Source organism: Lepidochelys kempii, chromosome 5, assembly GCF_965140265.1.
Source record: "Lepidochelys kempii isolate rLepKem1 chromosome 5, rLepKem1.hap2, whole genome shotgun sequence".
NCBI lineage: Eukaryota > Metazoa > Chordata > Testudines > Cheloniidae > Lepidochelys > Lepidochelys kempii.
In genome coordinates, this window is record NC_133260.1 from 4,063,662 (window position 1) to 4,091,278 (window position 27,617).

At 49.6% G+C, this 27,617-nt stretch overlaps 1 protein-coding gene across 5 annotated transcripts in view; it reads left to right on the plus strand.

Annotated features, from left to right (window-relative positions):
• Window positions 1-27,617, plus strand: part of CNTFR (ciliary neurotrophic factor receptor) — a 460,255-nt gene that overhangs the window by 102,841 nt on the left and 329,797 nt on the right. The window contains exon 1 of one of the 5 annotated variants that reach the window (XM_073343354.1): window positions 2,940-2,959. The exons of 3 other annotated variants lie outside the window; for them this stretch is intronic. The gene's annotated coding sequence lies outside the window, so the exon portion shown is untranslated. Of the gene's footprint in view, window positions 1-2,939; window positions 2,960-20,819; window positions 20,869-27,617 lie in introns of those variants that run through there. One more of the 5 variants, XM_073343353.1, reaches the window with a different exon arrangement.

Consider the following 27,617-nt stretch of genomic DNA (forward strand, 5'->3'; position numbering starts at 1 on the left):
GGGTACCGGGGCAGGACTGGGGGGACCTTAACACACATGAAAGCCTGCGTCTCTGAAGTTTCAGCTAAAGAGCCAAGGCTCTGTAGCTTGGAACTGTAACAAATTGGAGAGAGCTTGTTTATGGACCCTGGACTTCAGAAAAGCAGACTTTGACAACCTCAGGGAACTGATGGGCAGGATCCCCTGGGAGACTAACATGAGGGGGAAAGGAGCCCAGAAGAGCTGGCTGTATTTTAAAGAATCCTTATTGAGGTTACAGGGACAAACCATCCTGATGTATAGAAAGAATAGTAAATATGGCAGGCGACTAGCTTGGCTTAACAGTGAAATCCTTGCTGATCTTAAACACAAAAAAGAAGCTTACAAGAAGTGGAAGATTGGACAAATGACCAGGGAAGAGTCTAAAAATATTGCTTGGGCATGTAGGAGCGAAATCAGGAAGGCCAAATCACACCTGGAGGTGCAGCTAGCAAGAGATGTTAAGAGTAACAAGAAGGGTTTCTTCAGGTATGTTAGCAACAAGAAGAAAGTCAAGGAAAGTGTGGGCCCCTTACTAAATGAAGGAGGCAACCTAGTGACAGAGGATGTGGAAAAAGCGAATGTACTCAATGCTTTTTTTGCCTCTGTCTTCATGAATAAGGTCAGCTCCCAGACTGCTGCACTGGGCAGCACAGCATGAGGAGGAGGGGACCAGCCCTCTGTGGAGAAAGAAGAGGTTTGGGACTATTTAGAAAAGCTGGACGAGCACAAGTCCATGGGGCCGGATGCGTTGCATCTGAGAGTGCTAAAGTAGTTGGCGGCTCTGATTGCAGAGCCATTGGCCATTGTCTTTGAAAACTCCTGGCGATCAGGGGAGGTCCCGGATGACTGGAAAAAGGCTAATGTAGTGACCATCTTTAAAAAAGGGAAGGAGGAGGATCCTGGGAACTACAGGCCAGTCAGCCTCACCTCAGTCCCTGGAAAAATCATGGAGTAAGTCCTCAAGGAATCAATTCTGAAGCACTTAGAGGAGAGGAAAGTGATCAGGAACAGTCAGCATGGATTCACCAAGGGCAAGTCATGTCTGACTAATCTAATTGCCTTCTATGATGAGATAACTGGCTCTGTGGATGAGGGGAAAGCGGTGGACGTGGTGTTCCTTGACTTTAGCAAAGCTTTTGTCACGGTCTCCCACAGTATTCTTGCCAGCAAGTTAAAGAAGTATGGGCTGGATGAATGGACTATAAGGTGAATAGAAAGCTGGCTAGATCGTCAGGCTCCACGGGTAGTGATCAATGGCTCCATGTCTAGTTGGCAGCCGGTATCAAGTGGAGTGCCCCAAGGGTCAGTCCTGGGGCCGGTTTTGTTCAATATCTTCATAAATGATCTGGAGGACGGTGTGGATTGCACCCTCAGCAAGTTTGCAGAGGACACTAAACTGGGAGGAGAGGTAGATACTCTGGAGGGTAGGGATAGGATACAGAGGGCCCTAGACAAATTAGAGGATTGGGCCAAAAGAAATCTGATGAGGTTCAACAAGGACCAGTGCAGAGTCCTGCACTTAGGACAGAAGAATCCCATGCACCCCTACAGACTAGGGTCCGAATGGCTAAGCAGCAGTTCTGCAGAAACTAGGGGTTACAGTGGACGAGAAGCTGGATATGAGTCAATAGTGTGCCCTTGTTGCCAAGAAGGCCAATGGCATTTTGGGCTGTATAAGTAGGGGCATTGCCAGCAGATCGAGGGAGATGATCATTCCCCTCTATTCGACATTGGTGAGGCCTCATCTGGAGTACTGTGTCCAGTTTTGGGCCCCACACTACAAGAAGGATGTGGAAAAACTGGAAAATGTCCAGTGGAGGGCAACAAAAATTATTAGGGGACTGGAACACATGACTTATGAGGAGAGGCTGAGGGAACTGGGATTGTTTAGCCTACGGAAGAGAAGAATGAGGGGGGATTTGATAGCTGCTTTCAACTACCTGAAAGGGGGTTCCAAAGAGGATGGATCTAGGCTGTTCTCAGTGGTGGCAGATGACAGAACAAGGAGTAATTGTCTCAAGTTGCAGTGGGGGAGGTTTAGATTGGATATTAGGAAACACTTTTTCACTAGGAGGGTGGTGAAACACTGGAATGCGTTACCTAGGGAGGTGGTGGAATCTCCTTCCTTAGAAGTTTTTAAGGTCAGGCTTGACAAAGCCCTGGCTGGGATGATTTAGTTGGGGATTGGTCCTGCTTTGAGCAGGGGGTTGGACTAGATGACCTCCTGAGGTCCCTTCCAACCCTGATCTTCTGTGATTCTATGATACAGGCTTTAAGCTTACAGAGATCCTTGCGGGGTTTATCCTCTTCAACAGGAGAGAGGCCATAATTTACAACCAAAGTCATCCGGAGCCTGATGTCTTTGCACTTGCTCTGTACATTCAGACAACTCTCCCGTAGATGTAGGTGTGATTTTTGCCCGGGTGAGGATGCAGCCGGTTCAGATGAAAAGCTCTAACAAGAGAACTGGCTGGTGGTTATTTTGTTGTTAACACGCAGCAGTTGTTACAATGCCGCCGCTATCCCCTGTTTAGTTGCTGATGTGAAAAATCTTGTTAAGGGTTTACAAAAAAAAGAAAAGAAAAAGTGTTTCATTATCCACATATCAAACTTGTTTTGCTGCTGTCACGCACTAGAAAAGTTAAACACGTCTGATCAAAGGCGTGTAAACACAGCTTCGGAACAAATGCCCTACAGCGCTGCCAAAAACCCAGCGCTGTCTGAAAACGAGCCCTTTCCAAAGACCCATCATGTACTCCCACATGTGCGGATCTTCTCTCCTCTCAAAGCAGCTGTGCAGTGCCGTGTAATTTCATTTTTCAAAGAGTTATATATACACACTGCCTTGCGCCCAGCGAGACTTGAGGAAGTCAATCAAAGTCCGGCTGTCTAACGAGTGTCAGTGAGTCCAGGGGAGGAGCCCACCAGCTATCACACGGTGAGTGCAGCCCAGCGCTGGCAAGAGGGGTTATTTTTTGCAGGGGTGTATTGGCAAACGGGCTTGAGGTTAAAATTTTGCCGCTTCTTCAGATTGTGTGTGTGTGTGTCTGTGTCTGTCTGTGAGATGACACCCCTGGCCAGACAAGACTCTTTTCTGTGGGTATTTGTGTGGGTAACATGGCTGAGCTCAGTTCACGCTGTGATCCATGGAGAAATCTTGGGCCACGTTCTCCAGGTCAGCTGAGCCACACTTGCTCCAGGTCTGGCTTGGGGAAGGCAATGGTGGCTGTCCCTGACCCAGGGGCTTCCAGATCCCAGCCCAGTCTCCAACACAAGTTAAAGTAGCCTGAAAATTGTTCTCTTTTGCAATGGCTGCCTATGGTCCACAGAGGCCCTTCCGGATGGGGATCAGCTACAAGCAGGGGTGTGCTGGCCACAGCCCTTTTACCCCCCCATTCTTGCTCCCATGCCAGTGGTCCCCAAACTTTTCACATCCTGCCCCCCACCCTGTCCGGGCCTCCCCAGGAGCTGCGGTTGGCAGCCAGGGCCAAGAGTGGGGCCGCAGCTCCCGGGGAGGGGACAGGGGTAAGGAGGTCGAGGCTGTGGCCAGAGCTGTGGCCAGGCTGGGAGCCAGGGGCTGAAGCCAGGGCCACGGCTGGAGAAGAGCTGAGAGCATAGTGGGGCTAGGGGGCACTCCCTCCCCACCCCCATAGGGGCTGGTCGCCCCCCCCCCCCGAACATTCCTCCACGCCCCCCTAGTGTGCTGTTCACTAGTCCTCTGAGTTCCAGTCATCCAGTCAGGGAGCTGAAAAATTGCCGTGTGACTTCACATGTAAGGCCCCAAATCACGAGATTTGCATGAAAAATCAGGCCATTTAAAAAATCCGTTTGGGTTCTTTTTATTTGCCTTCAGGTTGAGCGTGATTCTCATGACTCCCCCTGGAGCTTTCAGAAAAACACTAAATATCGCCAGACTTATGAAAAACCTGCTAGAGCTGGCCCCGTCGCTTAGGCCACTAACATAAATAGAGAAGAGTCCGTATGGAGAGTTTGTTAATTGAGTTTAACACTGAAAACAAATTGTCTAAACCAGGGGTTCCCTGTGCATTCAAGGTCATGCTGGGTGGGGGGGGGGGGGAGTAGGGCAGAGGGCTTGTTACCACACTGGCAGGGGTGTTCCGGAAGTACCAAAAATGAAAAGTGCAGGACATCTAGTCAGATGCCAAAGGGGTCTTTGGGGAAAAGAGTTTGGGACCCACTGGTCTAAAGTCTTTGGCAAGGCTGCGAATAATGGATGCGTCTGACCTGGGGCGTGCCAATCACAAAAGAAAGGTCTCGGCTCATGGTATCTGGGTCGAAGAGTTCTGCGGCCAGCATTGTGTTACTGTGTGCGTATCCTGTAAGAACACGGAGAACTTCTCCATCTCATCCGAAGGGCCCGTCGGATGGGTAGGCTGCAGCAGTACGCTGATCGAATGCTTCCCATCCAAAGCGCCTAACAGGGAAGATCAAATGAAATCATCGTCCTGGCTGCTCTGGTACAATCACGTGTGGGCCATGAGATGCCCAGCAGGAGTGGGGAGGATGTGGTCAAAGGTTAACAATGGCATCGGCCTTATAAATCATCCCTAATGAGACTCGGCAGAATATTGTTTGGTAGTCTGCTGTCTGCATGTGTTTGTGGATCTTCCCTCGGACTGTCGTCCTCCTTGATCTTTTCTGTTTTTAAAGGTATGTTGGGCTGGGTTTTATTTGTGGAAGGCCGAAGTGAGTTTAGTGCTGACGAGAGGAGCCATGTGGGCCGCCCTATAGACCAAAGGTGTTTGTCATCCATGGGGTCTGCAGTATATGGGCAGCAAGCTCCCCCCTGCCAATGCACCATTGTGTGGGGAGACAGCAGTCTGGCCTCTTTGATCTTCGAGCCTGTTCAGTCCTTGGCCTGTCTGCTAAGATCCCCAGCGAGGGAGGAATGGTCTGTGGCAGGCGAATCAGTAACCCTTCCCACAATATTTTCAGCCTAGATGCCACCAGAAATTGGATGTGAGGGCCTGGCTTTTCCATGCTGATTTCTAAACGTTAGTTACCCTCCAGAACTGCGTGTTGCTCTGAATAATTCAACTGAGTTAAACAAATTACCCATGTGATCTGCTGGCTGGCTTAAGAGTTTGCTGCAATAGCGGGATGCATAGGGCATGCTGACATGGGATCTAATCTCGGTATAAACAGAAAAGTGCATTCTTTGGGGATGTCGTTTGGGCACTTCTCACCCACATGAAAAGCACTTTAAAAGGGACGCTGTCAGGTCAAATTGAGCCTATCATTTCAGTTTTGTGACAGCAAGCTTTTACAAAACCTAATGTCACGTCCGGGTGAGTGGCGCGTCCCTCTCTGTGCCCAAGCTACAGACAATCTGGTCTCTTATAGCCCCCCTCCCCTCTACCGGGACTAGCTGGCTAGCTCAAGCAAGGACTGTTTTCAGAGCTGGCAGTACCTAGTTCAATCCCTAATGTTGAGCAAGATGGTGGCGGTAACATGCCTCCCCATTTTGTTTCTCTTTTTAAATTCCAGTTGAAACTTCTGCCATTCACAGTCTTTTGTTTAATCCTGAGCCGATGGTGTCAAATTTGCAAATAAAATCTCTTAGTCATTTAATTGTGGCCTTAGACCTTGCTGATTTACTCTGGGGTGAGCGAGATCAGAACTAGGCCGATGATGTCATCCCTTGCAGAAGACCCAGACTATCCATGCTGAACCTGTATCCTAGTACAGGAACACCCCAGCGTATGAATATGTCACGTCTCCAGCGTATGAATATGTCACGTCTTTGTACACACTACCTGGAAATGTTAGTGGAAAAAACATCCCCTGAGCTCCCTCCAGAGCCTGAACTCTGTGCATCCTGGCAGGCTTGGCCTCATCTGCTTCAAAGAGAGAGAGCCCCAGGGCAGCAGTATCTGCATCCTTATCTTTAGCTTCTGTAGCTGTCTGTGCGTGCTCAGTGAGAAGTCACAGCAAGCGAAGCCCCCAGCATCCCCCCCCATACTTACCCTTCCAGCTGGGTTTAGATTCAGCCAGTGCATGGTTCTCCCAGGAGTTTTAGCACCCCGGCAGGAGCCGATGGTGCTCAGGGATCACACTGGGGCACGGAGGTCTAGCAGGCAATCCCATTTGCAAGGCTCTTCACGGTCCATCCCTGTCTCTCATTTGCTAGTGTGCTGTCATTGCGCCCTCTGAAGCCAGCCTCCGTCACCCACTTGTTACATTTCCAAACAAGCCCCTCCCTGCTTTTTCCTGGCTTCTCCTCATGCTTGGGAAGCGACTCCATGGACATCCATGACGCTACTTCCTTGTGCTCCTCCAGACGACTCCTCAACGCTCTCCTTTGCCACGAGGCCTTTGACAAACCTGACAATGTTCAAGCTGCCGGTGTGCTGAGCCCGCTGCCTGACACGCTAACCGCTGTTGTCTCATTGCTTCCGTGCACTCCCCCGTTTGTCCATATCCACAGAACCATAGAAGATCAGGGCTGGAAGAGACCTCAGCAGGTCATCTAGTCCCACCCCCTACTCAGAGCAGGACCGATCCCCGACTAAATCATCCCAGCCAGGGCTTTGTCAAGCCTGACCTTAAAAACCTCTAAGGATGGAGATTCCACCACCTCCCTAGGTAACCCATTCCAGTGTTTCACCACCCTCCTAGTGAAATACTGTTTCCTAATATCCAACCTAGACCTCCCCCACTGCAACTTGAGACCACTGCTCCTCGTTCTGTCATCTGCCACCACTGAGAAAGCCGAGCTCCATCCTCTTTGGACACCCCCCCCCCGCTTCAGGTAATTGAAGGCTGCTATCAAATCCCCCCTCACTCTTCTGCAGACTAAATAACCCCAGTTCCCTCAGCCTCTCCTCGTAAGTCATGTGCCCCAACCCCCTAATCATTTTCGTTGCCCTCCGCTGGACTCTCCAATTTGTCCACATCCCTTGTAGTGGGGGGACCAAAACTCCAGATGTGGCCTCACCAGTGCCGAATAGAGGGGAATAATCACTTCCCTCGATCCGCTGGCAATGCTCCTACTAATACACCTGTTATCACTAGTCTTATACTTAGATTGTGAGGTCTTTACGGCGGGGGGCTGTTTGTTCTGTGTTTGTCCAGCGCCTAGCACAATGGGGCCCAGGCCATGGTGCAGGCTTCTAGGTGCTATGGGAATACAAATAATAAATAATACTACCGGTCTGCCCCTGCCTGATTGCATGCATTCATTAGGTGGGTCCCTGCGAGCCTCTGCTTTCTTGGAACACGCCAGTGAACTAGGGTAGCCAGGTGCCTGGTTTTCGACCAGAAACGCCGGTCGAAAAGGGGACGTGACTGCGTCCAGCCAGATCTATAGACCGGACACCCGAAGTCTGGTTACTGCGGGCGGGGGGAGGCACCGGGTGATCATCCGCATCAGCCCCTACTCAGCTGGGGACACTTCCTATCTGTATCCAGCTACAGCTCCCAGCCCCCGCTCCGCAGGTGAGTTCCTCCAGACCCAGGCAGGGGGTGGGGTGAGTGCCCGAGAGGAATGGATAGTGGGGTAGAGTCTCAGGGGGAACAGGCGGCCGGGGCGGGGCCTCGGGGGAAGAGGCGGGGTAGGGGAGGTTCCAGCACCCCTGCTGGAGTGTCCGGTTTTTAAATGTTACCGAGTAGGCAACCCTACAGTGAACAAAAGGCTGCTTGCACGAAGATGTGCCAGCACGGCCGGATGGAAATGCAACTGTGAATTCGCAAGGCCATTGCCGAAGCTCTGAAAATCTTGACTGACTTTTGCCCCTTATGGCTAAACTGCTGCCCGCTGCTTGTTGTGGTCAGCGCAGGGAGAAAGCCTTGAGAAGGGATCTGAAGGCACAAACAGCGGAGACCGTTGGAGTACGATACCCTGCTGATGCATCCGTTGTAATGCCAGAGGGAAAACCCCAGAGCCACAGTGGTGGGGCAAAGACACTGCCCGGGTAATGCAGCGGGATTCTAACGCCCGGTCCTGCTTGCCGAATTCGAAAGGTGCTTAGACACGGACTGTTTGAAGGTATTTACGGGAGTTCGGTGCTGTAGTATTGGCATCTCTTGGCTCTAGCTTCACCGCACTTCTGTGTGGCGGGGTGATATTATCCCTGTTTTACAGATAGCAAAACAGAGGTACAAGGAGATTAAGTGACTTGGCCACAGTCATTCAGACCCTGCTGGCGTCCACACCTGCTGTCCTTTGTCCCATCAACAGGAGCAGGGTCTTTAACAGCAACCATGCCCCACCCCAGAGATGGCTGCATTTCTGGAATCATAACATTCAAAAACGAGTAGGAAAACACTTCAACCTCTCTGGTCACTCAGTAACAGACTTAAAGGTGGCAATTTTGCAACAGAAAAGCTTCAAAACCAGACTCCAACAAGAAACTGCTGAACTGGAATTAATTTGCAAACTAAATACCATGAACTTGGGCTTGAATAGAGACTGGGAGTGGCTGGGTCATTACACAAATTGAATCTATTTCCCCATGTTAAGTATCCTCACGCCTTCTTGTCAACTGTCTGAAATTAGCCATCTTGATTATCACAACAAAAGTTTTTTTTTCTCCTGCTGATAATAGCTCATCTTAATTAGCCTCTTAGAGTTGGTATGGCAACTTCTACCTTTTCAAGTTCTCTATATGTGTGTGTGTGTGTGTGTGTGTGTATATATATATATATATTCTTACTCTATGTTCCATTCTATGCATCTGATGAAGTGGACTGTAGCCCACGAAAGCTTATGCTCAAATAAATTTGTTAGTCTCTAAGGTGCCACAAGTCCTCCTGTTCTTTTTGTGGTGCAACTGACTCCAGTATATGTATTTTGCCAGGTGCTTGTGGCCAGCTAGATTATTCTGGCCACCAGCAAGTTCACGGTAAGGCGGTAGCCGAGGCTATTTGACTGAGGGTGCCCGAGCGATCATGTCCCATGACCTGCAGTAATGCCAGTTCTCTGGCAGCGCGTCCCACCGCTGTTGACAGCGTTTCTGAATGGTGCAGCCAGTCATAGAATCATAGAATATCAGGGTTGGAAGGGACCCCAGAAGGTCATCTAGTCCAACCCCCTGCTCGAAGCAGGACCAATTCCCAGTTAAATCATCCCAGCCAGGGCTTTGTCAAGCCTGACCTTAAAAACCTCTAAGGAAGGAGATTCTACCACCTCCCTAGGTAACTCATTCCAGTGTTTCACCACCCTCTTAGTGAAAAAGTTTTTCCTAATATCCAATCTAAACCTCCCCCACTGCAACTTGAGACCATTACTCCTCGTTCTGTCATCTGCTACCATTGAGAACAGTCTAGAGCCATCCTCTTTGGAACCCCCTTTCAGGTAGTTGAAAGCAGCTATCAAATCCCCCCTCATTCTTCTCTTCTGCAGGCTAAACAATCCCAGCTCCCTCAGCCTCTCCTCATAACTCATGTGTTCCAGTCCCCTAATCATTTTTGTTGCCCTTCGCTGGACTCTCTCCAATTTATCCACATCCTTCTTGAAGTGTGGGGCCCAAAACTGGACACAGTACTCCAGATGAGGCCTCACCAATGTCGAATAGAGGGGAACGATCACATCCCTCGATCTGCTCGCTATGCCCCTACTTATACATCCCAAAATGCCATTGGCCTTCTTGGCAACAAGGGCACACTGCTGACTCATATCCAGCTTCTCGTCCACTGTCACCCCTAGGTCCTTTTCCGCAGAACTGCTGCCTAGCCATTTGGTCCCTAGTCTGTAGCTGTGCATTGGGTTCTTCCGTCCTAAGTGCAGGACCCTGCACTTATCCTTATTGAACCTCATGAGATTCCTTTTGGCCCAATCTTCCAATTGGTCTAGGTCCTTCTGTATCCTATCCCTCCCCTCCAGCGTATCTACCACTCCTCCCAGTTTAGTATCATCCGCAAATTTGCTGAGAGTGCAATCCACACCATCCTCCAGATCATTTATGAAGATATTGAATAAAACCGGCCCCAGGACCGACCCTTGGGGCACTCCACTTGATACCGGCTGCCAACTAGACATGGAGCCATTGATCACTACCCGTTGAGCCCGACAATCTAGCCAGCTTTCTACCCACCTTATAGTGCATTCATCCAGCCCATACTTCCTTAACTTGGTGACAAGAATACTATGGGAGACCGTGTCAAAAGCTTTGCTAAAGTCAAGAAACAATACATCCACTGCTTTCCCTTCATCCACAGAACCAGTAATCTCATCATAAAAGGCGATTAGATTAGTCAGGCATGACTTTCCCTTGGTGAATCCATGCTGGCTGTTCCTGATCACTTTCCTCTCATGCAAGGCAGTCTTGCCTTCTTGGTCGCTGGCTTTCTGCGCTGTGGTAGGGGAAGCTGTTCCTGTGCTTGGGGGTTTTGTTATTGACCTGCCTCTAAGACAGACTGACATCCTGCTGACATCTCTCTTCCATTCCCCCATGCTTCTGACTCCCTCCAAGTGATTAACAGGAGAGCAACACGACTTCTCACCAGTCCCTGGAGGATTCCAAAGAGCTTTAAAACCCTGTCTCTGCTTGTGCTGAGCCTCAGCAAGAGCTGGCTAGATGTCATTCGCAGAGCTCCCTGCACACTGTATATGCAGAGCACCAGGGATCCTGCCTGAATAGTCCTTACTTTTATTGTGTGTCATTTATTTTCCCAAGGAAGCGGGTCTCTGATGCAGCATCTGGTTTCCACTAGAACTGGTGAAAGGGGGGCAGGGCAGTGGAGGGGAATGGCTTTGTGAATAAGTGAGCAAAGAGTTTGGTTTGTTGCAATTCATGTCTCTTCCCATTTGTTATTGACAGCTGCCAGGCACTGGCTGGAAATGATGTCCCATGACCATTTGTATCCATGATTGTCTGTCCAAATATTCATACTGCAAAGTGCATTATTGTTTGTTCTTCTTCTGTCTAAAATAAAACCAGAGTCATCCAATCGGGGTGCGGAAACTACCTCATGTGACTCAGGCAACCAACCACATGCCACAATGATGAATAATAGCTACTTTGCAAACAGTCCACTGGTCCAGCCAACCTATTCAGCAAATACTTACAAAGAGCAAATATGTTCAAAGGGACTCAGGATCTGTTTGCAGATGAGCTGCTAATCAAACAAGGGGCTGAAGGATCTAGAAAGCATTGTTCACAGCAGTTCCCTGTACTCAGACCCGCTTCAGTTCCTACTCTGAAGTTTTGGGCTTTGCTCAATGGGGCAGGACCGAGATAGTGAGAGCTGGGGGAAATGAAGTAAGTGGTCTAAAATTTCCCATCACAAACATTTTTTGATGGAAAATGGCCTTTCTGTCAATGCAGAAAACATTTGTTCCTTTCAAACTTTTTTAGTCGTTTTGCAAAACCAAAATATGTTGAGGTGGGGTTAGGGCATGTAAAAAATAAAAGTGCAGAAAGTTCAGGGGAAACTTTTTAAAAAAAATTTCCCACAGTAGACTGATATTTTCCCAAGCAGCTCGTGTGTCTAGAATGGTCCTGTAACACCTTCATTGCTGGGCTTGGCTGTAGCTTTCCTTTAAGTTCCAGCATCCCAAGGGAGATGTACTAGCTGCATGGGGAAATCAGTGGTGGCTACTCACTACTTCCCAGCCTGGGTAAGTTAGACAGCATCAAAGTGCCGAGTTCATCTCACCACTGGGATAACATCCTGCATTCCCCTCTCTCCTCTTTCCCCTGAAAGCCCTGAGGAGAGCCTGGGGATGGCCCAGCATGACTCTAGAACCCATCAGCACAAATCATGAACCAGCCAGAGAGAGAGGGTTGGTGCGGAACAAAGGAAGATGCTTCCTCTCTTTTCCCTACAGTCTGGTGGGATCAGAGGGCAGCATCCCACTGGGCAACGCCTCCAGCTCCCTGCTGGGCAGCACCAGCCTTTTGGTGGCAGTAGTGCCCTAGGAAGTGGGGCAGGACCCTCTGGAATGCCCTGCAGCCCATGTGCAAACCAGAGCAGTTGGCATCTCAGTACTTTGGACCCGTCCCACTAGAGAACAGCCTCTTGCTCTGAGCTACATAGGAACTGGGGCTAGGGGAGATGGTTGGGAACAAGACCAAGCCATCCTCAGTCATGGTGCACAGGAGAAGCAGCAGATGTGTGCCTGTCTCCATACTGGCATGCAGATCCAAGCTGGCACAGGGCGCAGCGGGGCTGGAAGGCTGGCATGCTCATTAGGTGTGGGTCATTCTCACCTTCCCTGTCCTGCAGACATCAGCTGGGGAAACTCATTACAATCTAGCCCCAGTATGTGGAGCAAGTGAAGAAACCCCAATGCATTCTGTGATGCCTGCCATGAGCTGCACGTTCTCTGGTTAGCTGTGCAGTGCCTGTCTTGGCTGTGGAGCTGCCGTGGCCTTGGCTGCCCCCTGTGTAATGTCTTCTTTCCCTAGCTTGTGTCCTGCAGTGCGTACATAGGGGCATTCACTGGTCTGGATGTGAGGGGAAGATGCGCTGTCTCATGGAGGGGCCCACCTGAATGCCTACCTGGCCGACAGATAACAAAGCAGTGTGGAAGCCCCTTGGCAAGTGCTGTCATGGGGGATTTGTTTTTCATTCCTGGTTTCTCTGTCTCTCCCCCTATGAAATTTAACCGTCTGGAGGTATATTTTCTCCCTGGCCGATGGAAGCACCATTGCCTGCAGCTTCAGGATCTCTTCTAGCAGCAAATTCTGCTCCCTCTTTACTTTTCCATGGGGGCTTATTTTCAAAAGGCTTAGAATGAGCTGCATTTTGGAGCCAGTCGAAGTGAGCTCAGGACAAGACGGGGTCCTTTAGCCGGTGTCTTCTCCCCAGATGACTGGCACGGAGGATGTAAGGACTAACCATGAACCTTCTCCCATTGCCGAGGTTCCAGAAACCTTCTCTTTCCATCGGTGCATTTCAGCTTCTGTTGCGAGTGCTTTCTGTGCTGCTAGGAACTCTGACCCAGATGGAAGAAGGGATTTATTCAAGGCCGCACGGCACTCCCGTGCCAGCACAGAACTGGCATGCCTGCTCCTCTGGAAAAAGCCACCATCAGCTAGAATTGGGAATCAGACCCAATAATCCGAAAAGCAATGGACTGTGGCGATGACACCAGATTTGCCTTCTGCTCACCAGTTTGTGGGTGATCCTAATCTCTGAGCTGAGCTAGCATGGCAATGAATGAGTTGTGAATTTATTTTGGGCACTGTGACATAGGCTTCTTCACAACATGGGGGAAATCCTGGCCCACTGAGGTCAAAGGGAGTTTTGCCATTGACTTAGAACATAAGAACGGCCACACTGGGTCAGACCAATGGTCCATCTAGCCCAGTATCCTGTCCTCCAACAGTGGCCAATGCCAGAGGCCCTAGAGGGTATGAACAGAACAGGTAATTATCGAGTGATCCATTCCCTGTTGCCCATTCCCAGCGTCTGGCAAACAGAGGCTAGGGACACCATCCCTGCCCATCCTGGCTACTAGCCATTGATGAATTTATCTTCCATGAATTTATCTAGTTCTTTTTTTTTGAACTCTGTTATGGTCTTGGCCTTCACAACATCCCCTGGAAGGAGTTCCACAGGTTGACTGTGAGTTGTGTGAAGAAATACTTCCTTTTGTTTCTTTTAATCTGTTGCCTATTAATTTCATTTGGGGACCCCTAGTTCTTGTGTTACGAGAAGGAGTAAATAACACTTCCTTATCTACTTTCTCCACACCAGTCATGATTTTATAGGCCTCAATCATATCCTCCCTTAGTCGTCTCTTTTCCAAGCTGAAAAGTCCCAGTCTGATTAATCTCTCCTCATATGGAAGCTGTTCCATACCCCTAATCAGTTTTGTTGTCCTTTTCTGAACCTTTTCCAATTCCAATAGATCTTTTTGAGATGAGGCGACCATTCTTGATAGGAGTCAGGATTTCATCTCATAACACTTCTCACATAATGATGATGTAACATCACATACTGGTGCTACATATGGAGAAGCTGGATATGAGTCAGCAGTGTGCCCTTGTCAAGAAGGCCAATGGCATTTTGGGATGTATATGTAGGGGCATTGCTAGCAGATCGAGGGACGTGATCGTTCCCCTCTATTCGACACTGGTGAGGCCTCATCTGGAGTACTGTGTCCAATTTTGGTTCCCACACTACAAGAAAGATGTGGAAAAATTGGAAAAGAGTCCAGTGGAGGGCAACAAAAATGATTAGGGGGCTGGAGCACATGATTTATGAGGAGAGGCTGAGGGAACTGGGATTGTTTAGTCTGCAGAAGAGAAGAATGAAGGGGGATTTGATAGCTGCTTTCAACTACCTGAAAGGGGTTCTAAAGAGGATGGATCTAGACTGTTCTCGGTGATACCAGATGATAGAACAAGGAGCAATGGTCTCAAGTTGCAGTGGGGGAGGTTTAGGTTGGATATTAGGAAAAACTTTTTCACTAGGTGGGTGGTGAAGCACTGGAATGGGTTACGTAGGAAGGTGGTGGAATCTCCATTCTTAGAGGTTTTCAAGGTCAGGCTTGATAAAGCCCTGGCGGGGATGATTTAGTTGGGGTTTGGGTCCTGCTCTGAGCAGGGGGTTGGACTAGATGACCTCCTGAGGCCCCTTCCAACCCTGATATTCTATGGTTCTATACGTCATATATAGATCAGAACCAGTCATTAGTAGCAGATCATTCTACAAGGAATCTCTCCTCTTTCAATCTGCGTAGTGACTGGAAGCTGTTTAAGTAGATTGGAAGCTCTCTGGGGCATGGACCATGTGTGTTTGTGAAAATGAAGCATAATAATACAGTTTTCTTTGTTATTCCAAGTTAGTTACAGAATAATTTCTGCTAGTAGCTCTTGTCCCTGTAGGTCATTCAGGAGCAGTTTGTTGGGAGTTTTCCGTATTGGAAATTTGAGCTGCAGTAGCTACTTTTGTTTGATATGCAGCTCATGTGGTATTGCATCTGTTCCCTGATTGGAGGTAGGCTGGTCTTGTGGTGAAGGCATTGGGCTGGGACTCAGGACATCTAGGGTCAGTTCAGAGCTCTGCCATACCACTTCCTGTCTGGCCCTGGACCAAGTCACTTCGAGCCAGATTTTCAGAAGTGCTCAGCTCTCATTGAGAACAAGCCGTTGGTTGCTGAATGCATTTGGAAATCTGGCTGCTTCATGGTAGGTGCTTAGACAGAGAAGAGTTCTCTTGAAAATCTATCAGGGCATCAGTTCCCTTCTTGCCTATTTCAACTGTGAGCTTTCCCGGGAGGAGATGCTCTCTCACTCTCTGTTTGTATACCCTCATCTCAGTGGAGGCCTCTGGGCACTACTTCAGTGCATTTGATAAGCAATGGTAATGGCTGAGTGTAGCTCTCTGAAACAGGTTTGTGCTAAGAGTGCTCACCACAGAATTTGCTTTCTGTAATTATTTTCAAAGGTTTGCTGCTTCCATGAACTTTCTTACCTAGAGGTGGACGGCCTCTGGCAAGCAGACGCAAACTTGGGGAGAGCGCACGCAGGTGAACGGAATTCAGCCTTTTGTGAGTTCATGGGAAATAATTCTGAGGCATTTGCTTAGCCTTGGTCACGTGTTATGAAGAAGCAAATAGTGCTGAGTTGCGAGAGTTCATTACATTTCCCCAGCCTTTTCCTCTGTTTCCTTTCCACATGTTGCTGATTGCTGTGTGTGTGTGTAATTTCTGAAGTTTCTCATCTTTGCAAAAATTTGTCATTTGACAGCAAAACCATTGTGTTCTGGATGTTTTTCTGGACAAAACAATGTTTGCACAAAAATAGGGCTCATCTTCTGTCCAGAATAGTCTCTCTCCTTATTTTTATTTTTAACGTGACTTTTTTCCCAAAGTTTTGGCTGAGATTTACAAAGCAGACCTAGGGGATTTAGATGCATAATTCTCATTGAAATGGATGGGAGTTGTGCTCTAAATTTCCTAGGCAGCTTCTACAATCTCAGGTGTATAAATAACATGGGGAGAAAATTTCTGATAGCAGAGGGCTCTTTAATCTAGCAGAAAAAGGCAGAGGTTGAAACTAGACACGCTCAGACTAGAAATAAGTTGTACATTTTTGACAGACAGGGGAATTAACCACTGGAACAATTTACCAAGGGCTGAGGTGGATTCTCCATCACTGGCCATTTTTAAATCAAGATTGGATGTTTTTTTCTAAAAGGTCTGTGCTTGGAATTATTTTGGGGAAGTTCTGTGGCCAGTGTTTGTACAGTAAGGTCAGACTAAATGACCACATTGGTCCCTTCTGGCCTCAGAATCGATGACCAAACAAGATCCACTCATTGGGAGCGGAAGCCAGACAACTACAAAGTGGGACCAAGGCACCAACTTTTAATGGAGAGGGGGGTTAATCACTGGAACAACTGTTTGAGGGGAAATGGTGGATTCTCTGTCTCTTGGAGTCTTTGAATCAAGACTGGGCGTCTTCAGTAGGGAAAAAGGTGTGTTCTTAACTCATGTTAGCTAACGTGGTAACTAATACAAGGGGTTTCAGAGTAGCAGCCATGTTAGTCTGAATTCGCAAAAAGAAAAGGAGTACTTGTGGCACCTTAGAGACTAACCAATTTATTTGAGCATAATCTTTCGTGAGCTACAGCTCACTTCGTCGGATGCATTCAGTGGAAAATACAGTGGGGAGATTTATATATATAGAGAACATAGATTTATAGATTCATAGATATTTAGGTCAGAAGGGACCATTATGATCATCTAGTCTGACCTCCTGCGCAACGCAGGCCACAGAATTTCACCCACCACTCCTGCAAAAAAACTCACACCTATATCTGTGCTATTGAAGTCCTCAATTCATAGTTTAAAGACTTCAAGGAGCAGAGAATCCTCCAGCAAGTGACCAGTGCCCCATGCTACAGAGGAAGGCGAAAAACCTCCAGGGCCTCTTCCAATCTGCCCTGGAGGAAAATTCCTTCCCGACCCCAAATATGGCGATCAGCTGAACCCTGAGCATATGGGCAAGATTCATCAGCCAGATACTACAGAAGTGAGCTGCAGCTCACGAAAGCTTATGCTCAAATAAATTGGTTAGTCTCTAAGGTGCCACAAGTACTCCTTTTCTTCATACTACAGAAATTTCTTTCCTGGGTAACTCAGATCCCACCCCATCTAATATCCCATCACAGGCCATTGGGCCTATTTACCATGAATATTTAATTACCAAAACCATATTATCCCATCATACCATCTCCTCCATAAACTTATCGAGTTTAATCTTAAAGCCAGATAGATCTTTTGCCCCCACTGCTTCCCTTGGAAGGCTATTCCAAAACTTCACTCCTCTGATGGTTAGAAACCTTCATCTAATTTCTAGTCTAAATTTCCTGGTGGCCAGTATATATCCATTTGTTCTTGTGTCCACATTGGTACTGAGCTTAAATAATTCCTCTCCCTCTCCAGTATTTATCCCTCTGATATATTTATAGAGAGCAATTATCCCTCTGATATATTTATAGAACATGAAACAATGGGTGTTACCACACACACTATAAGGAGAGTGATCATTTAAGGTGAGTTATTACTAGCAGGAGAGTGGGTGGGGGGGAACCTTTTGTAGTGATAATCAAGGTGGGCCATTTCCAGCAGTTGACAAGAACGACTTAGGAACAGTGTGGGGGGGGGGGGGAGAGGGAAATATGGGGAAATAGTTTTACTTTGTGTAATGACCCATCCACTCCCAGACTTTATTCAAGCCTAAGTTAATTGTATCCAGTTAGCAAATTAATTCCAATTCAGCAGTCTCTCGTTGGAGTCTGTTTTTGAAGTTTTTTTTGTTGAAGAATTGCAACTTTTAGGTCTGTAATCGAGTGACCAAAAAGATTGAAGTGTTCTCCAACTGGTTTTTGAATGTTATAATTCTTGACTTCTGATTTGTGTCCATTTATTCTTTTACATAGAGACTGTCCAGTTTGATCAATGTACGTGGCAGAGGGGCATTGCTGGCACATGATGGCATATATCACTTTGGTAGATGTGCAGGTGAACAAGCCTCTGATAGTGTGGCTGATGTGATTAGGCCCTATGATGGTGTCCCCTGAATAGATATGTGGGCACAGTTGGCAACGGGCTTTGCTGCAAGGATAGGTTCCTGGGTTAGTGGTTCTGTTGTGTGGTTTGTGGTTGCTGGTGAGTATTTGCTTCAGGTTGGGGGGCTGTCTGGAAGCAAGGACTGGCCTGTCTCCCAAGATCTGTGAGAGTGATGGGTCATCCTTCAGGATAGGTTGCAGATCTTTGATGATGCGTTGGAGAGGTTTTAGTTGGGGGCTGAAGGTGACGGCTAGTGGCGTTCTGTTATTTTCTTTGTTGGGCCTGTCCTGTAGTAGGTGACTTCTGGGTACTCTTCTGGCTCTGTCAATTTGTTTCTTCACTTCTGCAGGTGGGTATTGTAGTTAAAAGAATGCTTGATAGAGATCTTGTAGGTGTTTGTCTGAGGGGTTGGAGCAAATGCGGTTGTATTGTAGAGCTTGGCTGTAGACAATGGATTGTGTGGTGTGGTCTGGATGAAAGCTGGAGGCATGCAGGTAGGAATAGCGGTCAGTAGGTTTCTGGTATAGGGTGGTGTTTATGTGACCATCGCTTATTAGCAGTGTAGTGTCCAGGAAGTGGATCTCTTGGGTGGACTGGTCCAGGCTGAGGTTGATGGTGGGATGGAAATTGTTGAAATCATGGTGGAATTCCTCAAGGGCTTCTTTTCCGTGGGTCCAGATGATGAAGATGTCATCAATGTAGCGCAAGTAGAGTAGGGGCGTTAGGGAACGAGAGCTGAGGAAGCGTTGTTCTAAGTCAGCCATAAAAATGTTGGCATACTGTGGGGCCATGCGGGTACCCATCGCAGTGCCGCTGATTTGAAGGTATACATTGTCCCCAAATGTAAAATAGTTGTGGGTGAGGACAAAGTCACAAAGTTCAGCCACCAGGTTAGCCGTGACATTATCGGGGATAGTGCTCCTGACGGCTTGTAGTCCATCTTTGTGTGGAATGTTGGTGTAGAGGGCTTCTACATCCATAGTGGCCAGGATGGTGTTATCAGGAAGATCACCCATGGATTGTAGTTTCCTCAGGAAGTCAGTGGAGTCTCGAAGATAGCTGGGAGTGCTGGTAGCGTAGGGCCTGAGGAGGGAGTCTACATAGCCAGACAATCCTGCTGTCAGGGTGCCAATGCCTGAGATGATGGGGCGCCCAGGATTTCCAGGTTTATGGATCTTGGGTAGCAGATAGAATATCCCAGGTCGGGGTTCCAGGGGTGTGTCTGTGCAGATTTGATTTTGTGCTTTTTCAGGGAGTTTCTTGAGCAAATGGTGTAGTTTCTGTTGGTAACCCTCAGTGGGATCAGAAGGTAATGGCCTGTAGAAAGCGGTGTTGGGCTCCTAGCTAAGACACGGCTGTAAGATAGGGCTTCTCAACCCTTTTCTTTCTGAGGTCCTCCCAACAAGGCTGTAAAAATTCCACAGCCCGTCTCCTGCCGCAAAACCTGTTTCTTCTGCACATAAAAGCCAGGGCCAGTGTTATGGGGTAGCAAGCAGGGCAGTTGCCTGGGGCACTACGCCACTGGGGGCCCTGTGAAGCTAAGTTGCTCAGGCTTTGGCTTCAGCCCCAGGCGGTGGGGCTTTGGCTTTCTGCCCTGGGCCCCAGCAAGTCTAATTCTGGCCCTGTGTGGCGGACCCCCTGAAATCTGCTCACAGGCCCACAGTGGGCCCCAGGCCCCTGGTTGAGAACCACTGCTGTAAGACACCCCGTAGTTCCGCTACCGCTCGGCTGGAGGCAGGAATGGCTGGCTGAAATCCTCTGCCCTGTGCTCTGTGGCCGGTCAGACAGGTTTTGGAGTCTGACCATCTGGGGGTTTGCAAGGAGGCGTGCGTTTTACGCGTTTCGTTGTGAATGTTTTGCCCACTTGCGATGCAAGCGCATTTGTTAGCGTGGCCCTGTGGCCCCACCCATTCTCCCAGAGCGCTGGCCATGTTCAGGACACCGTGCGGAAGTGACTGGAATGGAACAAATGCCAGGGCATTCGTTTATGTGGTGTCTAGGCCAGGGGCCGGTTTCACCCTATGTTGAACGCGAAGGGGCGCACGAGGTAACAGGAAAGAGCGAGCGTCTTGTTGCAGACACAGAAATCTCGGCTGATCCTCTGGGCTGGGAACACAACTGGAGCAATAATGCAGGCCAGATGAACAGGGATTGGGTGAAATACAGTTGTTTTTTAAAGCTGGTCTCCGCGCGATGAGGGCTCTTTGGCCCGGTCATTGTGCTTGGCTCCGGTTTGCATGCTGGCACCAGCCACTTCGCAGGTGCATGCATCTTTGGCGGAAAGGAGCTGGGATTAGGGGATTTGCTTTGGTCCAAAAGGGGGGGAGGGGAAGAAGGAGAAAAAGCAAGAAGACAATGTGAGTGTCTTAAGGAAGTTCAGGATGCAGCTTGGAGCTGCTCTGTCCTCTCTGCTCCCCTCTGACTAGCTCAGCCGTGCCTCGGTGATTGGCTAAGCAGCATGCGGAGTTCCCTGCAAACTCTGAGCTGCCCCCTGAGTGCCTTCCGCCTTTGCTCCCCCATACTCGCCTTGAGCCTGATTCCGTTCTGCTATCTGTCCGCGTACTCGGGAGTGGCTTCGTTGGATTCGAGGGAGCTCAGCCGGCGGAAAGCCGGAGCTTAGTGAGAATGGAATGGGGCCCGTTGACTTCACAGGAAGTTTGCCTCAGCTAAGATTGACCGGGGAAAGTCCATTGTAGCGAGGGTCCTTGTAGCTTTCCTGGGCCTTTGGATGGGATTTCTAGAACTGTTTCGCAATGGGCTAACCCTGCTCCATTTGATGTCTGTGCTGCTGGAGTGCCTGGTCAGGAACCCCCGGGATCCCAGACCTCTGCGGCTGCAGGCTCTGTTGGCGCACTGGGGTGAGCATGCATGTTTTCTGGGGGGGCCTCGCTGTCTTTCATCCCCTGGGGTTCCCCACTCTTCCCGTGGCCCCTCTGCCAGGCTTGTGCGGTAACTCAGTTCCACCCGCCGCACAGTGGCTGGTCGGGGGCAGCATCTCTTGGGGTGGGGGAGAGGGAAGGGGGTGACCTCTAATTATTCCAGAACTGAACATAGTCCCAGAGGAGCTGGGCCACAGCCTCCTCTTCCCTGTCCAGGGGCTGGTGGAGCAGGCTGAGCCCACCCCCAGGGAACCATAAAGGATGCCCAGACCCCATGCACACCAGACCTGGTCGTACCTCCCAGGCTCACCATCCCTCCTCCTGAGTGCGGCCGGCGCTGCGGGGTAGCCCTCCTGTGGCGGGCTGGTTTGGGCACTGCCTGCGGGCAGATCCCGCTCACTGGAGGCAGCTCCATTGCCTGTTGGCGTTTGGTTGAGTTGTTTATGGGTGGGGCAGCGGGGGTATTCACCAGCCACATGCGTCACCTCTCAGGGTGTATGGCCTGTCACACAGTACAGCTTCTGCTGCCTGATTGGCTGACTGGAGCTCGTTAAGCTGGAGGATTTTTGACTGAATTAATCCTGGGCTGAAACTGGCAACGCTTGGGGCTTTGCCGCCGTTGACGTGAATCGCCACCCAAGAAGCCAAGCCACTCCCGGACTTTTAGTTATGAATCAGTGTGTCTCCAACTCACTAGCTATAGTCACAAAGGGGCCCTGATCTCGGTCAGGGTCTGTGCAGCACCAGGCACAGCGGGGACCCCCGTGTAGATCAGGGTTTATGTTGTGCCTGGCACAATGGGGTCCTGATCTCAGTCCGGTTCTGTGCCGGATCTGACACACTGGGGCGCTGATCTTGGTCAAGGTCTGTGCAGTGTCCAGCACTGGGGTTCTGGGCACATCCGGAATACAAATAAATAACAGCAAAGCACTAAGAGTAACACGTGGTTAAGTGCGTGTTAGTATCAAAGGGGCATATGCCAGCTGTATCCATCTCCTCGAACAAAAGCCTGCATTGAAACTGGGTCCCTGCTCATTTCTCATTTCTGGCACATTCCCAAGGTATATTTGCTTGCTGCCACCCTTTCAAATTAAGGAAACGATTTATTCCTTTAATTTTCCAAATGGCTCTGCTGGCAGCTGCCTGACTTATGTCCCTGAAGAGCGAAGTCTTACAGCTTTCAGGAGAGAACAGGTACGGCAAGGGACGTCAGTCGGGTAGCTCCCCTCTGCACATTCCTACCCTGGGCACAGGCCGATGCACTCCCCACAGCCGGCCTGTCGTTGGCTGCCCAGCAGAATGGGGATTTGTGTGATGTACCTGCCTAGCAGAGAAGAGCTGGACCAAGATCTCCACTGCCCTCCTGAGCTGAGCAGGGCTGGGGTTGCCTGGGAGATGGCCAAGGACACTCAGCATGCTGGAGGAAGCAGCGTTGGTTGTGTTTTGCTCTTTGAGTCAGCACTGAGGTAGTGTACCAGGGGAGCTGTCTACTGGAGAGTCCGGCTTGTGATGTGAAATGAAAGCCTTTCGCAACCTTCAGAGCCATTTTGGGAAAATAACTTTCTGTCTTCTTGAGTTGGCCCCTGCAGATCCCATGAGATGCAGCATTTTCTTCTCTTGTTGGGCTGTGTATTGTTGCTATGCACTGTTGAACAGATGCCATTTGCCACCCCAGATGTGGCTGCATTTTACACGCAGGTGCAGACGTAATTTAGTTCTAAGTTTCTTTTCAGCAGTGCCAATGATAGATTTAATATCAGACTCCCTCTATAACCTCCTCCCTTTTGAAGTTTTATAACTGTGGCTTTTACTTTCATGTGTCTGTTATGCTTCATAACATACCTCCTTGCAGTACCCTACTTCCTCCAAGGGGACACTATATAATAATACGCAGACCTGGCTTTTCTATGGTGCTTTTCTTAAAGCACGTCCCAATCTTTAATACATTTATCCTCACGCCCCTCTGTAGAGCAGGGCTGTGCTATTATCCCCATTGCACAGATGGGAAACTGAGGCTCAGTGGGGCTAAGTGACTTGCCCAAGGTCGCACACAAAGGCTGTGACAAAGCAGGGAACTGAACGCAGGTCTCCAAGTCCTAGACTACAGCCCTAAGTGATGGCCTATCACAAATCCCATGGAGAAGCTGCTTATAATACAAACTCTTTCACTCCCAGTCCTGGTATGGAGTTGAATCAGTGACCTTGGTGGGAATGGCTCAGTCTGTACCCTACTTTACTCGCCCCCCGCCGGATGCTGTCCTCAACTGACATGATATTGTTTTGCGGGACACCTCAACCCAGCTATTTTTGTCTCGCGGATCAAATGCTAAGTGGGACGCGCACAGCAAAGAGATGCAGCCATGTTTGTTGCCAATGCAGTGCTGTTTGCTCAGTCATTTGCCTATTGCCCTGTAGTGGGTTAAGTACCAGTAGCTGGCAAGGGAAAGATTATCCCCATTACACTGTAGCTATTCTCTGTATCGGCGAAACAAACCACAGCCGCCTGCTAGCTCCTGGAGCGGCCAGCGTGGAATTAGGCCTGGGCCCCCAATCTCTGCTAAGACTCTGATCTCCCTTCCGAATCCCCTGGAGTCTAGTCTCTTGTGACGTGTTTCACACTTGCTTTCCAGTGCTCTCCCTCTCCTGCTCTGTATCTGTCTCACTCCTCACACCCTGTGGGGCAATAAGAGAGACCCACATGCACCCACCACCCGGGGGGCGGGGGGTGCTTTCAATACAAAATGGTAAGACAAAAAGAAAAGGACAAATTTGTTCGTCTCTAAAGTGCCACAAGTACTCCTTTTCTTTTTGCGAGTACAGACTGACACGGCTGCTTCTCTGAAACCAATGTTAAGACACAATCTGCATTTCAGCCCAGTGCCAGTAAGACAAGGGCTTGGATTAATTACAGAGGATTGCAGTGCAAAGGGCTCGGTGTGCGACCAATGCTGGAGATTCGTCTACACCACCCACAGCAGTAAGCCGCAGAGCCTGGCTCAGCAAGCTCTGGCTACCACGCTAACGATAGCTGTGGAGACATGGTGGCTTGGGAAGCTAGGAGGAGGGGTGGGCATCGGAAGCCATGCTGCAGCCTGAGCCGCAGCATTTGTGTGGCTAATTTTAGCCCAGCAGCCCGAGCCCCGCGAGCCTGAATTTGTTGACCCAGGCTTCATAGGCCCTGACTCCGTGGGTGCTCCGGGGCTAACGCACCCATGGGAAAAAATAAGGGGTGCTCAGCACCCACCAGCCCCGGCTGTTTGGCAGGGCCACCCATCAGCTGTTTGGTGGCTGGCAGGTGGCGCTTGGGGGAGGGTGGAGAGCAGCGAGCCGGCAGGCAGGGGAGGGGGCGGGGCAAAGTGGGAAAAGGCGGAGCGAAGGCGGGGCCTTGGGGAAGGGGGCGGGGAGGGGTGGGAAGAGGAGGAGCAAGGGTGGGGCCTCGGGGGAGGGACAGAGTGTGGGGGCAGGATCTCGGGGCGGAATGAGGGTGAAAATAAAAGTCAGGACCTGTGCCAGGCTCTGAGACTCGCTGGGGCTCACTCCTAGCTGCAGTGTAGACATACCCTTCGCTCCTGCACCAGGGGTGTTCAGCACCACAAACCCAGGAATACCTCCAAAAGGAGTCAGGACCCCTGGGGCTGCTCCCTCAGTCGTTAGAGAAGAACAATTTTCCTGAAGGACAAAGCCAAGGTTTCCTAGCGATCAGGTTTCCACGGGGATTGATACAGGAGAGATGAGAGGACTGCAGTAGCTTGGCTAAGCAGCGGGCGAAGGGGGGATGTGATAACAGCCTGCGGTTATCAGAAGGGTGTCGGCAAGAGGGGCTGATCCAAAGCCCATCAAAGCCAATGAGAGGCCTCTTGGCAATTCAGTGAGCTTTGGACCGGGGCCCAAGGAAGAGGAACAGCGCAGGGCTGTGGTCAGTGGTGTGTAATCCAAAGTAACGGGATGGAACTGTGCAAAGGAAGCTTCAGGCTGCACGTCAGGACAACAGACCAATAGAACCCAACTTAGGAGTAGACAACCCTACTCGGACTAGCCCAGAACAGCATAGACTGAACAGTACCTGCTTTTATCCTGAGGATAACCTTGGGAACAGAAACTGCGGGGTCACACTGGGCTGAATTATAGAATAGTAGATCTGGAGGGGACCTCGAGAGGTCATCTAGTCCGGTCCCCTGCACTCGTGGCAGGACTAAATACTACCTAGACCATCCCTGACAGGTGTTTGTCCAACCTGCTCTTAAAAATCTTTAATGATGGAGATTCCACAACGTCCCAAGGCAATTTATTCCAGTGCTTAATCACCCTGACAGGAAGTTTTTTCCTAATGTCCAACCTAAACTGCCCTTGCTGCAATTTAAGCTCATTGCTTCTTGTCCCATCCTCAGAGGTTAGAAAGAGAGAACAATTTTTCTCCCTCCTCCTTGTAACAACACTTTATGTACTCGAAAACTGTTATCATGTCCCCTCTCAGTCTTCTCTTCTCCAGACTAAACAAACCCGATTTTTTCAATCTTCCCTCATAGATCATGTTTTCTACACCTTTCATCATTTTTGTTGCTCTTCTCTGGACTGTCTCCAATTTGTCCACATCTTTCCTGAAATGTGGTGCCCAGAACTGGACACAATACTCCAGTTGAGGCCTAATCAGCGCAGAGTAGAGCAGAAGAATTACTTCTCGTGTCTTGCTTACAACACTCCTGCTAATACATCCCAGAAGGATGTTCACTTTCTTTTACAACAGTTACATTGTTGACTCATATTTAGCTTGTGGTCCACTATGATCCCCAGATCCCTTTCCGCAGGACTCCTTCCTAGGCAGTCATTTCCCATTTTGTGTATGTGCAGTCCTTCCTAAGTGGAGTACTTTGCATTTGTCCTTATTGAATTGCATCCTATTTACTTCAGACCATTTCTCCAGTTGTCCAGATCGTTTTGATTTTAATCAAATTTTAATCCTATCCTCCAAAGCACGTGCAACCCCTCCCAGCTTGGTATCATCCGCAAACTTTATAAATGTACTCTGTGCCATTGTCTAAATCATTGATGAAGATATTGAACAGAACCGGACCAAGAACTGATCTCTGCAGGACCCCACTCGTTATGCCTTTCCAGCTTGACTGTAAATCACTGATAACTACTCTCTCTGACAATGGCTTTTCAACCAGTTATGCACCCACCTTATTGTAGCTCCATCTAGGTTGTGTTTCCCTGGTTTGTTTATGAGATGGTCATGGGAGACAGTATCAAAAGTCTTACTAAAGTCAAGATGTACCACATTTACTGCTTCCCCCTTCCACAAGGCTTGTTACCTTGTCAAGGAAAGCTAATGTGTTGGTTTGACATGATTTATTCTTGACAAATCCAAGTTGACTGTTACTTATCAGCTTATGATCTTCTACGTGTTTGTAAATTGATTGCTTAATTATTTGCTCTGTTATCTTTCCGGGTACAGAAGTTAAGCTGCCTGGTCTGTAATTCCCCAAATTGTCCTTATTTCCCTTTGTTATAGACTGGCATTACATTTGCCCTTTTCCAGTCCTCTGGTGCCTTATTCATGTGAGGCGTTGCACTGAAGTCAAACGTGCTACTTCGCATGATTTAGGGTCGCAGCATCTGGCCCATTGGCTGTTAGCAACCCCAGGGTATAAACCGCAAGGTGTCTTCTGAGGAGTCACTCCGGATTCGCCCTGGCAGAACCCACAGTAGAATTAATCGCTATGTGCCTGGGGTGTGTGGGGGGAAAGGGCGGGGGGAGAATCTGGGCCAATCACTGGAAAATACAATGCAGGGAACAATCCCGTCTTGGCCGGTGGCTGACGCAGCGCTGCCTTGGGCCACTCAGTCTCTGAGTCTGTGCTTCTGCCACAGCATCGTTAGCGCTGAGCTGGGGGGAGGGAAAATGAGTTGGAGCCATGGTGATGATAGCATCCCAGCTATTAAAAGATGAAGCATAATTGGCCCTGGGAGGGAAAAGCAATTCCCACCTCATCTGCTCCTACAGAGAGCCTCCCCACTCTAAATAGCTTAGGTCTCCCGCGAGAGGTTCAGATATCGGATCCAAGATGGCAGTACTGCCAGGGCTAAGAGCGTAGGCCCCTCGGGTCTCTGTCCCTCTGTGGATGGAGTTTTAGCTGGAAGCTGGAGGCCAGGCCTGCAGAGTTTCACTGTGAGCTGGGATTTGTTTAAATGCGTGAACTGTCCCCAGTTGGTCACCGGGAGAACAGACCACAGGGAGGTGGCAAGAGGCTGAGGGCCCATCTATACTACCGCCCTCGTGTCCCTGGACCCGCGCTAATCCCTACTGCGGATGCTTGGTACCAGAGCAGGTCAGATCTTCATAACCCCCTGTGGAGCGCCGTGGTGCTGGAACATTTTTACAGGGGGGATGCTGAAAGCCAATGGTCCCCATCCCAAACTTTTTACCTCACCCCCCCTTACTCCAGTCTGTGACCCCCCAGCCCCCAGAGCTGGGGCTAGGAGCAGGGCTGTGGCTGGGTGGGGGTGCGTGTGGACAGGGATAAGGGGCCAAAGCTGGGACCCCGCATCCAGGGCTGGGAAAAGAGCCCCGGGTGCGGGGCCAGGAACAGAGCCCCGGGTGCGTTTCCTGCAGCCAGGGCCCTGTGTATGGGGCTGGGAGCAGAGCCCTGGGCCCGGGTCCTGCAGCCGAGAGTCAGGACCCCAGGTGCGGGGCCGGACCCTGAGTGTGGGCTGACAGGCAGGACCCT